Source organism: Rhinolophus sinicus, chromosome 16, assembly GCF_057876585.1.
Source record: "Rhinolophus sinicus isolate RSI-liver-muscle chromosome 16, RSI-T2T, whole genome shotgun sequence".
Classification (NCBI taxonomy): Eukaryota; Metazoa; Chordata; class Mammalia; order Chiroptera; family Rhinolophidae; genus Rhinolophus; species Rhinolophus sinicus.
Window position 1 is genome coordinate 90,438,027 of NC_142516.1, and position 11,233 is coordinate 90,449,259.

The 11,233-nt window shown below is 46.0% G+C and overlaps 1 long non-coding RNA gene across 1 annotated transcript; it reads left to right on the forward strand.

Annotated features, from left to right (window-relative positions):
• The first annotated feature begins 1,214 nt into the window (after positions 1 to 1,214).
• Positions 1,215 to 10,966, forward strand: LOC148755070 (uncharacterized). Its single transcript, XR_016019301.1, has 3 exons — positions 1,215 to 1,360; positions 7,473 to 7,722; positions 10,779 to 10,966. It is a non-coding gene; the product is annotated as an uncharacterized LOC148755070 (long non-coding RNA).
• The last annotated feature ends 267 nt before the right edge of the window (positions 10,967 to 11,233 follow it).

The following is an 11,233-nucleotide window of genomic DNA, read 5'->3' on the forward strand; positions in this document are numbered from 1 at the left end:
TTCCAAGCACATATGTATGAAATTAGCTGGATCCCATCATACAATGCTATTGAGTTTCAGAATGAGTATTTAAGGCACACAAAGCTAACAAACAAATGAGAGTAAACACTGAACTCTGTGAAAATACTGAAATGTTGTTGTTTGGTTTTTTATTTTCCACAGGATATGATATAGCAGTTAACTTCAGAATCAAGTTGATAAGCCTAAACAGCCCGGACCAGCCACAGGGCCAGGGAAAGGCTAAAAAACTGCAAAATCGCAGAGCCATCCCCAAGGCAGATGCTTATCAGGATGACTTCTCTAGGTGTTTATTTTAGAGAAGGCCTGAGCTCAACTGAGGACGGAGGGAGCTCAAAGAGCCTCAGGAAGCCAGCCAGTGTAGGGGCTGAGGTCCCAGAGAGAGAGAGAGGTGATTTCACTGGCTGGTGCCTGAAGTTCTTCCGTATACAATGCAGCATAGTTGGCTGTCTAGAATCTGCATGTTTGTCTCTTTCCACATGCTTCTGTAGGCTGCAGACATCTCCCATTCTCTTAGTCATATTTAATGGTATTTCATCTGTCTATGCGTTGCATTCTCAGACATGTTTCCTGGCTCTTTTTGGAAACCATTGCTAACGGAAAACTCAAGAAAGGAGAGAGAGAAGGAAAAACCTGATCTGATCTGGGTCTGAAGGGATTCACAGAGCAAAACAGTGTCAGCAATCCAGAAAGTCCTGGCCATCGAATAAACCAGGAAACTTAATTTGTTGAAACAAACACTGAGAATCTGGCATGGCTGCAGGATATGATTTTAGCCAGTATATGCCAGTATATAGCTCTGTAGTTTAAAAACCATTGAATTACGAATTTTAGCAAATTGAATCTTTGTTGACATTTACAACAGGCCCCAACTGTGTATTTCACCTCTAATCGAATGCTTTTCCATTTACTATATCTTTTGGGAATATAAATAGGTTGGCATTCCATAAAAAGTCACCCTTGATGATAATCATTTTTTTACTACATGAAACTCTGAACTCAGAACATGACCACACACTGCAGAGTATTTGCTGGAAAAACATATTGGATTACTTTACATTTGGCGACCCTCCAGCCCATGGGCCAAATCTGGCCCTCAGTTCAAGTTCATCTGAATCTTGGCAAATATTGCCTGTGTGAGTGTGGGCCTGGCAAGAGCTTCTGCAGCCCCCAGTGTGATTTTATTGCTGGGATTTCTCTGTTCGGGGAGAGTCTGTGTGAAGTTTTGATGATGCGGTGCAGAGAACTGTGACCTGGGGATTTTTACTCAACACGATGTAGAAGGCGGCAGGCTCAGCTTCTAGGCGAGAGCACCTCGGATGGTGCAGCTCGGAGACAACAGGTAACCTGGGACTTCCTCTGGCTCGGGAACCACGGGGTACCCCCCCCCCCCCAAGTCTTCTTTTCACTCCCTCCTTCTGCTTCCTCTTCCTCCTTATTAGCACTGCTCCAGGCACTGGAGACCCTCTCGAAATATTTGCTGATGCAGTCGAGTGATTTCCCCCTGTCAATCTTTTCTCTTTACTCTGTTTCTCTCCACCTCATGTCTCCTTTCTCTTTTTCATTTTCTTTGTCTCTCACCTTTTCCCTCATTTAAATTAACACAACGTGGAACTCATATAGATTTAAAGTCGAATGATTTTAGTCAATAAAAGGTTTTAGTTCAGTTAAAATTTCTTTGCTACGAAGAACTTTAGGATTCATATAACCCATGAGTAAATGGATGGATTTACTGTTTTCTCATTCTCAGAAAAGAGATTCTTTTTAAACCTTGATTGATTTCTCTGTTTAATATTACAAGGTCTTGGTAGAAAAAGCTTTGGTTCCTTATAATTGCTCCATGAACTAAATATTATTAGTACAAAAGTACCAGAAATAATTTGAAGATTCCAATACTGCACTAAGCAAACCTCTTGCTTAGCTTCTTTCCCCAATATTAGTTGGCTCTGAACAGCTTATTTTACATACTCAACAGAGTTAGTCCTTTTTATTTTTAACTTTTGAAGAAAGAGGGACATTCTAAAAGAACAGCATCCTGATTCTAAGCATAACCATTTCCTATAAATCAAGGATATGTATGTCCTCATAAAGGACACTTAATTATGGTTGGAAAAAGTGCTCTGACAGGTATTATCTTAGGCCTTGCCTCCTTGGAGGTGCTTTCCCTAGGGGTCATTGCTAACTTGGGATGGGATACATGTGCTGCACGGTGGACGGGGCCTCCCTTGGGACCTCATTTAAATGAGGTCAGAGTGATGACTTGGCCCGGGCTGAAGTTGGGAATGGAGGGGTCCCGAAGCTACTTACTATTGGAGAGAAAGCAGAGCTGGAAAGGCATGAAGAGTCCATCATTGAGTTATCCAGTCCCTGCTGCATAGCCCACAAAGAAGTGAGCACGAGATGGTTCCATGTTGATATTGGAGCATGGATGGGCGAGGCCCGTGCCAGATGGCACGAGGCAGAGCCAGGAGTTCTGAAGAGGCGGGAGGAGCCCTTGGAAGCTGCTGTCTTTCACCAAATGTCAGCGTGCCTGACACCATCGACATGCCATGTCCTCTGGGAGAAATTGGCTATGGGTACAGGGAAGACGTTTCTGTAGAAACGGTGCCTGCAGTGGGCAGATCTTTCATTGGAGGAGAACAAATGTGTGTGGGGGGGATGTTCCATTTCAACGTCTGCATGGGAACTAGGTTCCCTCAAATACCAAACTCCACCCCCTGCATCTCCACACTCTGCTTTCCCGCTCCTGCCATCACATTATGTTTATCCTTTTGTTGTCTGTTTCCCCTCTGTAGAGTGGGAGCCCCACAAAGCCAAGGTCTGTGAGTGTTTTCTTCATTATCCATCCCCAGAGCACGCTGAGCCAGGTAGCCGCTCAATCAGTTATGTAAGGCAGGACCGAGAATTTCATGAGTGCGTGAAGAACTCTTGTAGAGTTTTAGGGGAGGAGAGTTGGTGTACAGACATTTAGGAGCAATTTCCCCAGCTTGAATGCTCTGGTACTTGCCAGTGACCTTGGTGCCTAGCCCTGAGCAGCCTACATGTCCAGTGATAACAACAGGAAACATGTGCTTTTAACCAACCTTGCGGCTCCTCGGTGTTGAGAACGTGTTATCCGGGAGAACCAGCAGGCTCTGCGAAGGTGACTGTGGGTACAGGTCAGAAGAGAGTATTCTGGGATGTACACGTCAAGCCCAGAGAACAAGGCCAAGGTGACTGCAGCCTCAGAGGGACTTAATGATTTGAATGCATTTCCTTTCGGGGTAAGAAATGCTCCAACTACCTTGCAGGGCCTGCTTCAAATTTTCGGCTTAAAATGGAATCTATTATGATTATGATGTAGAAAGTATTACAACTTCTAATCCTCACTATGGAAAAACATCTGGATTACTTGGCAATATGTAAATCCGGTCTAATGATGGATTACAGTCCAGGCACTGTAATTTGGATTGCCTCGGGTGTATAACTGGTCACATAATCACTCCTTGGGGACAGAATTGAATCTGTTTACAGTGGGGGAATCTAAAAACAGAGAAGCAGCTGCAGCTCTCCCTGGATTGGACCAGCCGTTGTCTCAGGTCTAATGTACCAGTTAGAACCTTGGCTTCTCCCTTCACTAGTTTATTGATTGAGAAAAAGCCAATAGTTTGGAGCTCTGACTGCTTGGGGATGTTTGATTGATTAGAAGGCTGGAAGAAAGACAACAGCTGCTCCACTCTTCCAGACCTCTCAAGGGCTTGCAACTATATGTATTGCAGAAGTGGGAAAGGAAAGTTCTCCAAAAATTGGTTTTCTTTTATTTTATTTTTGTAAATATTATTGAAGTATAATATACAAAAAGGTGTGCACATCTTAAGTGTGCAAAGCTGAATACATTTTCAGAGTGAATACATTTGTGTGATCTGCACACATATTGTAAAAACAGAACACTGCACTGGAGACCCCTCTTGTGTCTCCCTCCTGTCACACTGTCTATTTCTCAAGGGCAACCACCATCCTCACCTTCAAAACCATACATTACGTTTGCCGGTTCTTTTACACGTGGAACCAGGCACATCACCCCCTGGGAGTAGCTTTCCTCACTCAACACCATGCCTGCAAAATTCGTCCATGTGAAGGCATGCAGCTAAAGCCTATGCATTCCCATTGGTTTCCACCATAAGATTATATCAAGAACCAGCCATCACCATCACAGGTGAACATCTGGGCTGCCCCAGTCTGCGGCACTCAGACAGGGGTCCCAGGCGCATCTGCAGGTGTGTCTTCCGGTGAGCATTGTGTGGACTTCGTTGGGTATATACCAAGGAGTGGAACTGCTGGCCTACCATTTCCGGTGGATCCTGACAAAGGCCTCTGTACATGGACTGCTGCCATCCACACTTCCAGTGGCTCCTGAGCTCTAGCTGCTACAGTTCTCACCAACACCTACTGTCATCTCGGATTCTAGCTGTTCTGGTCTCTGGGCAGTCTTACGGCCTGGCGGCCTCCTTGACAGCTTTTCCATGTTTGTTAGCTATTTGGATATCCTCCCCTGCCCAGTGCAACTGTCCATCCAAATCCCCTGCTGAGCTGTCCTCTGGGTGTCTGCCCTCCTGGGTAAGCTGATGACGGCCCCTGGAGCTGTCCATGGCCTGCTCCCCAGAAGCTGAGTCTGCTGCCTTACATGGCAAAGGTGACTTCACAGATGTGATTTAAGTGAAGGATCTTAGATGGAGAGCTCATCCTGGATTACTCATGTGGGCCTGACGTAAGCACAGGAGCCCTACTAAGGGAGAGGCAGGAAGATCAAAGTTAGAAAGACAAGGTATAACGTTAAAAGCCAAGGTCAGAGAAGAAAGAAGACACTACACTGTTGGCTTTGACAATGGTGGAAGGGCCTGTGGGGCCAGGAATGCAGGCGACCTCTGGAAGCTGGAGAAAGCCAGGAAATGGATCCCCCAGAAGGAACACAGACCTGCCTGCATCTTGACTTTAGCCCCTGAAATTGATTTAGGACCTTTGACCTCTAGAACTGTAAGATAATATATTCATTTGTTTTAAGCCACTAAGTGTGGTAGTTTGTTACAGTAACAATAAGACATTAATACACTTCTCACTGTCTGTAGGAATCCTTAATATTCTCAGAATGTCCTCCTTTCTAGACACAAGCACTATAAACATCCTCTGGCAGTCTGTGGACAAACCCCCCTGTCCCCAAAACGATATTTTTAGATGAATAGGAGTTCTTCATTTCAATGTAGTCTAATTTATCATTTTTTTAATGCTTAGCAATTTTTTGCATACTGTTTAAGACATCTATGCCTGCTTCAAGTTCATGAAGATACGCATATACTCCTGTGTTTTCTTAAAATCTTTTACATTTAGACATGTTATCAATTTGGAATTGAGTTCTCAGTGTGGTGTGAGGCAGAGGCTAAGATTCATCTATTCTCCTACATAATGTTCATTTGACTCGGCACCATTTCTGGAAACGGCCACTGTCCCACTGTGCCTTGTAGTGTCACCTTCCCGGTGTATGTGTGGGGCCTGGCTCAGGGAATAATTACACTGCTCTGCCCTCCCTTCCATACCTGATTTCACTCTCACCAAGGGGAGCTCTGCTGTCTTGGGAAGCACGTGCTCTTGGATGGGATGGTGGTTAAGGTGGATGTGCTGCTCTCACCTCCCCAGGATACCCACAAGTCTCTGGGGCATTGGCAGGGCCAGCAGTTTATGTCCAACCTTGTAGTTCTCATTCCCCCAGAATTGTGTCAGGACCTGCATGACTACACTAATTACCAGTGCAAAGGGCAACGCAGCCACTCAGAAAGGGCCTAAGAGACCTGCAATTGTACCAGGAGACCCCAAAGGACACGGGAGAAGTTTCTCTCCCCAGATTCAGTACTGATGTGGTATTTGGTTTATATATCAGTTGATGAATAAGAAAGTCCATTCCTAGGAATCGAGCTCCTTCTCCCTGCCCCCAAAGAACAGCTCTGCTCTTTCATGCTCAAGTTTTCTTGACGCTTGTAAGATCAGCTATGGATCCCAAGTGTCCACACGGGCCCAAGATCAGGAGGATCTGAAGGACAGGACCGGTATGTGTCAGATTGGGAACCCCCTGCTGAGTCATTGCATTGCAGCCTGGGTCACTGACTCACTTGTACCCACTGCAGAGGGTGGTCTGTGGATTCTTTGCTCATCTGTGAAGAGGCACAATGGCAGGGCAAGGCATGCTGGGCCTGGAAAGGGGGCCGGTCACAACCTGGTTGGGACACCTCCTTAGAGAGGCAGCGGTTCTCTCTGTGAAGGCAGGAGTGTGGATGCAGTGAGTGGATTATACAAAACTCACAGTATATGTGGCACCATTCCCAGGAGAGCTTTTCCCTCAAAAGTGGGCCATGACCTCCCTGTGACCATGGACCTGAGTGCGTGGTGCAGACCTAGCTTGCTCTTAGAAGCATCTTCATGAGGCTTTTTGAGAAAAGATGAGATAAAATCGGAGACCTCTAGATCTCTGAAGGTGCAGTCAGAAAGTCAGTTAGAGACAGGAAAAGGCTTCACAAGTACAAACCCATGGTCCTGGCTTGACAGGGTGCCCGGCCTCATCAGGGTCCTTCTCATCCCAAAAGCAGGCTGGAGCCAGCCATTTCCATGCTGTGATGGGAATGTTTTATATTAATTTATTAAGCAGTCAGTTGAGTGCCTGCACTGGGGATCCTCATTTTTCTCTCCAGATGATACAACACAGAACGGAAGCAGGAGACTGCTCCTCTCTTTCCTCCTGCTCTCCCTCAGCTCAGAGCAAGCAAACAGCCAGTTTTCAATCTTTCTTTCCTATCAAGCCCTGAGCTCTCCAGAATGGAACCAGTGGGAGATTCTTCCACACTGAGGCCACTTGGAGAGGGCAAGAGGAAGGGGAAGGGCAGAACACGTAGGCAAAAGTGCGGCCTTCAGCTTCAAGCGTTAGGCTAGTTTTTTATCTGGTGTTCCTGTCAGCAGTCTTCCTTCTGGTCGCGTGAGGTCTAAAACTGAACTGACAGGCAGGGTTGGAGGATAAAGGAATCTATGTTTACATGTTTCCCGAACTCCATGCTGATGGTCACTGAGTTGAGGGCCTGGCTCCGAGGCCTGCTTCTCTTTAGTCTTGTCACCAAGTCATGCCTACCCTCTCCAGCAGGCTTCCCAGGCCATGTGCACTGCTCTGTCCACACGAGCATGGAGTAGGCTCATTGGAGACCCAACAAACATCTGACAGGAATTCACTGAAGACCTGTATGATAACACAACTTCAAATGGAAACCAGATGCACATGTCAGCCTACTTGGGCTGCTATAGCAGAATCCATAGCCTGGGGTGTAAAGAACAGACTTTATTTCTCACTGCTCTGGAGGCGAGGAAGTCCAACATTAGGGCGTGTGGTGAGAGCCCACTAGCATGTGTGCCAATGGCCCCTTCTCCTTGTATCCTCACAGGGCGAGCGGCACACAAACAGTCCGTCCACCGCTGCTACCTTTTCTGCGTCTGCAGATTCCAGAGCCTCCAAGTGGGTCTTCGTGGTCCATCTTTCCTCGGCCCCTGACATCATGCCAACTCTTGCCCCTCACATGGGCAATGGGCATGTCCTTGACAAATGTCCGTCCTAGTTGCCAATATGAAGAAAATGACAGAACTTCCCCGAAAGATGTGAGAGTTGAACACGTGGACAGACATGCCAGTTCTCAGGTGGGAATACTGAATTTTTAAAAGACAACGACCCTATTATCTTAGAGGGTTAACATAATTACAAAAAAAAAAAAAAAAAAAAAAAATCCCCCAATGCATTTTTGAAAGTTTACGAACTGATTGTGAATTATTGAACAAATAAACAGGTTTGAAAATAAAATTAAAACAAATAAAATTACTTGAAAAAGATGAATTCAGAAGTGAACTACCAAGTTTCAAAATCCATTTTAAAGAAAGATAATAATGATGATGATGACGATAAAATTAACATTTGTTGAGCACTTGTGATCTGTTGTGCATTTTGCTCTCCACTTTCTGCACATTGTTTTAAATAATCCTCACAATAACACTTCAAATAGGTGGTATTTTTATCCATATTTTGCAGAATAGCGTGTTCAAGCTCAAACCTGCAATGAGCTGTGAAGCCAGGGCCGCCTGCTTCCTTGGCTGGTCTCGTCAGCCCTCAACCACAGGCACCCACATGGTGCTGATGAGAGGGCAGCAGATCAGAAGAGAAAGATCAGGGGGATTTTCTTAGTTGTGAGTTATGAAATAAGACACATGGAAAAGTAACCTCTAATGTTTAAGACTGTATTGTTACAAACACGCACGTACACTCGCCGCACACAGACAAAGGAAAGCTAAAAAAAGAAATTTGAAAAAAACTTCCAGCAAATATAACGAAGAGTTGGAACGGAACAGAAATTCTATTGGAACAGAAATATAACGGTTGAGGTCTGAATCACAGGCTGCAGCTGGGAAAGGACAAGCAGCTCCGGTAGAATGCAGTTGAGACTAGAAGGGCTGGGAACACTTGCAGTAAATTTCTGGCTTAGTAACTGCTGCCACTTTGGCTTATTCGGCTGAAAGGACCAGGGTTAAAGCAGACAGTGTGCGACAAAGCATATGTAAACAATAACAAGCCATTAATTTTTACCCATGAAATTATCTCCCCTCCTGGGGAGCCACAGCACCAACCCCGGGGAGCTGGGCCACCCCCAAGAGAGTGCCATCTCCATGCTGGGATCAGGGCTGGGTGAGAGCCCCCCAGGTTGTCCACTGCACATGCCATAGTGCTGCCAACCTGGAGTGGGACAGCTGGGGGCACAAGCCCAAGCCTGGCCTTCTTTACACACCTTCCAGGGCAGTGATGGAAAGCAGACCTGCCCTCACAGTGTTGATGCCCAGAGGGAGGGTGGAGTGGATGCAGGGACTCAGAGGGCCTGCGGGTTCATGGGGTGGGGAGCCTCTGGCAGAGAACCCATCCTGGGAAGGGGGAAGATGGCAGGGGCCAGGCTCCAAACCCTCAGTACATGCTTTATTTTCCCTGTGGACTTCCCTTATAAAACACCAATTCACAGATAAAATTATTAAGCATTTTGACACTGTGATCACAGAGCAATAAACCCCAAGCACTGGGCTTTTCTGAGCAGGGGCCCTGTGTGAGAGGGCACTGGCCCCAGGCCAAGGAAGCTGGCTCTGCGAGGGGCTGAGTAGTTAAGACAGAGACCTTACGACCCCTCAAATTGCTATAGAATTATTTCATGGAAAAAATGTTTGCAGACCCCTGGTTTAGAGGATTCTATTGGGTTATTGGATTTTGTGGAGACCTGAGCTTTTCCTTGGCTAACAGCGGTGCAGCTCTGTAGAGAAAGGAGTTAACTCCTTGCGGGCCACTGCTCACGCTAACTATATACCCCTTCACAAGGGGAGTGTGCGCTTGGTTGCCACTCCGTGCAAGACACCAGTTTTGCATCTAACAGTAGATTCACCCAGTGTTCCTGACTGTTATGTCTGTTACCCAGACATAAAGGGGGAGGTTCTGTCTTGCCTCCCCCTTTCTTTTTACATCTTCCTGTAAAACGAGCTAAATGACATGTTCATTTCACATTTATGTGACCATCACGATTCACCTTTTTGAAAAAGGTTGTCCTTTAATAGATTACAGATCCTCTGACAAAATATTGTTATCTAGCCATTTTCTTTCATTCAACTTGAGGAAAGAGGAGGTACTGTGTGTTTGTCCACACACAGTATCAGCATTTGAAGAGGGTGTTTGGATTTTGTTTATTTTGGAGATTGTGTGTTAAACCTTTCAGCCATTGCCAAATGATGAAAGAGGAAAATTTATGTTTTCTGAAGTTTTGTGTGACCACAGCGCCATTCCCATGGGCTGTGAGGTGTGAGGGTGAAATGATCAAGAAAGTATGTAAGGAAAGCATCACCCGTGGGCTGATGGGTTGTTTAGGGCCCACCATGGGACCAGTGGAGCTTTTGTGTCCTGCAGGGCCCTCAGCCCCAGGAGGGTGGGTCTGACTTGACCCAAAGGCCTGCAGGTGTGTGTGTGTGTGTGTGTGTGTGTGTGTGTGTGTGTGGAGTGGGGCAGAGGGTCAGGAGATGTGGAGAGAAGGGGAGTGTCTGCAATTCCTGGAAAGGCTGCAGTGGAGGAAACATCCCTGCTGGTCACACGTGGTTTGCTGCTGCAGTTCCCCCTGTGGGTAGTATACCCAGTGAGGTGGGCACCATCCTTATTGTTCCTAGTTGTTTCTAATCACCATCATCACAAGTCCATTGCCCACCTGATGCGGTCAGGCAGGTCTTCACTGACCCCTCCTGTCACCCTTGTGCCCCAGGGGCTGATTGATGGCTCTGCCTTCTCTCTTCTCATCTTTGAAGTGTGCCAGGGCTCATTCAATGATTCCTAATGGGGGTCTACTCATTTCCTGGAAGGGAGTTAAATGTGAGCAATACCATCTGGTTAGTGCTAAATGGTCTAGAAATTATTCAGTATTTTTCCTTGTCTATAGTAATGTCTCTAATTTTTCAGAGCTGATACAGAATTTTCTCTCTTTAAGAATAATGCCTCTTTGGCAATTTCAGTGGGATCAAATAGTTGTCTCAAAACATGTCATTTCTATTTTTTAACTTGTGTAAATAATGACGATGCCATTTTAATATTTAGATAATTTTTGCAGGACCTAGTCCCACAGTGGGATCACTGGTCTATGCATATTAACATATTCTTATCTCTCGGTATATAATTACCATTACATTAGCTATAGGATGTTAGCAAACTCCCCGGCTGGCTGGTTCCACCTTATTCCATTGAGCTGCGCCCCCTGCAACTAACAACACGGCAACTGGACCTGGAGCTGAACGGCGCCCTCCACAACTACGATTGAAAGGACAACAACTTGACTTGGAAAAAATCCTGGAAGTGCACTCTGTTCCCCAATAAAGTCCTGTTCCCCTTCCCCAATAAAATCTTTAAAAAAAAGACGCAGCTTTAATTCCCTTGAATTGAAACTCCCTGTGACACTCCCTGTGACACTCACTGTGATACTTCTGGAGATTTGAGGAGCCTGTGCTCCTTCTAGTCACTTCTTGCTTCAATTTTCTGAATCACTCTCTCCTGGTGTTTACCTCACGTGACTCATCATTCTGTCCCCTTTCCTTCATTTCCCTCAAACACTCTTCATACCAGGGGCAGAAAAGGAGTGGCAGAATATGT